The sequence below is a fragment of the Gossypium hirsutum genome, chromosome A01 (genome assembly GCF_007990345.1).
Source record: "Gossypium hirsutum isolate 1008001.06 chromosome A01, Gossypium_hirsutum_v2.1, whole genome shotgun sequence".
Lineage (NCBI taxonomy): Eukaryota > Viridiplantae > Streptophyta > Magnoliopsida > Malvales > Malvaceae > Gossypium > Gossypium hirsutum.
The window spans coordinates 103,860,795-103,862,818 of NC_053424.1; the positions used below are offsets into that span (position 1 = coordinate 103,860,795).

At 36.7% G+C, this 2,024-nt stretch overlaps 1 non-coding gene across 1 annotated transcript; it reads right to left on the reverse strand.

The window, feature by feature from the left end:
* Positions 1-1,332: 1,332 nt before the first annotated feature.
* On the reverse strand, positions 1,333-1,438 carry LOC121207521 (small nucleolar RNA R71). The gene has a single exon (XR_005902606.1). It is a non-coding gene; the product is annotated as a small nucleolar RNA R71 (small nucleolar RNA).
* Positions 1,439-2,024: the final 586 nt, after the last annotated feature.

Here is a 2,024-nt window from a genome sequence, read left to right on the forward strand (position 1 = left end):
AGATGAGGAATAGACCCTGTTTAAGAGTACATTAATCATAATTAAACGGAGTTGATTGCGCACCTAGACATAGGGTGACAAGATTTTGCCGGATTAAGGTGAAACCTAATAAGGGGATCGATAGATCGAGTTAATGCAACCCTAGATTGTTAATTAAAGAAAAGTCTCGGTTATTAAATCTAGGGATTAGATGTTATTAGTCTTGAATAGGGATAATAACATAACTTAGGGATCTCTACGGAACAAGTTGAATGAATAAATCGTCTGATTCGGAGCCAGAATAACAAGTAAAGTCTAGGTGGATTTTTCCTTAGGTATTGTCTCAAGTCAATTGATTTTTCCCAAAAGAAATTCCTCAATTCTTTTCTCTGTATGTTCTTAGCTTATATAATTAGTTAATTAAAACAAAACCTCTTTATTCTTAGGCTAGATAATAAAAAGACAGTCATTACTAGTACTTTCAGTTCCTTTGGGTTCGACAATCCGGTCTTGCTAAAACTATACTACTGTTTGATAGGTACACTTGCCTACATCGCAATAATGGTTATTTTAAGAATGAGTAATTATAAATATTTAAAACCTATCACGAAATCACGCGATCAAGTTTTTGGCGCCGTTGCCGGGGAACAGAAATATTAGGAACGCTCAATTTTTATTACTTTAGCCATTTATTTTTCTTGCAATTTAATTTAATTTAATTATTATTATTATTATTTATTAACTTACTTCTTCTTTCTCTTGGCAGGTTTTTATAGTTTATGACTAGAAGAAACCCGTCAAGACCATTACTTTTTGACGAAGAAATCGATCGTACAGTTCGTAGAAACCAAAGAGAAATAAGGTGAAGCTTAAGATACTTAGAGAACGACCAAAAAGGCGATACTCAACCCCTAACCGAAGAGATGGCTGAGAACCAAGGCAATCAGCTACCTCCTGCAATTGCGGTTAATCAAAATCCTACTCCACACACTATGTATGATTATGCTAAACCTTCTTTAACAGGAACTGAATCGAGCATAGCTAGACCTGCTGTAGCTGCAAATACTTTTGAATTAAAACCTAACACTATTCAAATGATACAACAATTTGTTTAGTTTGATGGTTTGCAAGATGAGGATCCCAATGCTCATTTAGCCAACTTCTTAGAACTATGTGATACATTTAAAATTAATGGCATTTCTGATGATGCCATACGTCTTTAGTTGTTTCCCTTTTCATTGAGGAACAAAGCTAAACAGTGGTTGAACTCGTTACCACGAGGGTCAATTACTACTTGGGAACAAATGACCAAAAAATTCTTACTAAAATATTTTTCGCCAGCTAAAACGGCTAAATCACGTAATGGTATCTCTTCTTTTGTGCAGATGGATTTAGAAACCCTCTACGATGCATGAGAGAGATACAAGGACTTACTGAGAAGGTGCCCTCACCATGGGTTACAGCTTTGGCTCCATGTTCAAACATTCTACAATGGCTTGAATCCTTCGACTCGGTAAATGGTTGACGTAGCTATTGGCGAAACCATCAATAATAAAACACCTGAAGATGCCTATGAGTTTATTGAGGAGATGTCACTGAATAACTATCAGTGGCAAGTCATGAGGAAAAAGCCAACACAAATAGTCGGTGTTTATAACGTCGATTCGGTCACCATGCTGTCAAATCAAGTAGAACTCTTGAATAAAAAGATTGATGGTTTTCTTAGTTATTCACAGGTTCACCCAGTAATGTAGTGCGAAGCAAGTAGCGGTGGAAGAAGCCATCCGGAATATCAACCTTATGCCCATCACATGGATAACGAGCAACTAAACTACATGGGTAATAATTCTTGACCTCAAAACAATCCATTTAGTAACACTTACAACACAGGTTGGTGAAACCATCCCAATTTTTCATGAGGAGGCCAAGGAAATCAAAGACCACAACATCCTCCAGCTTTTCAGCAACCACCCTACCAACAGGAGAAGAAGCCAAACCTAGAAGAGATGCTCTCAAAGTTTATATCGGTGTCAGAAAATCATTTC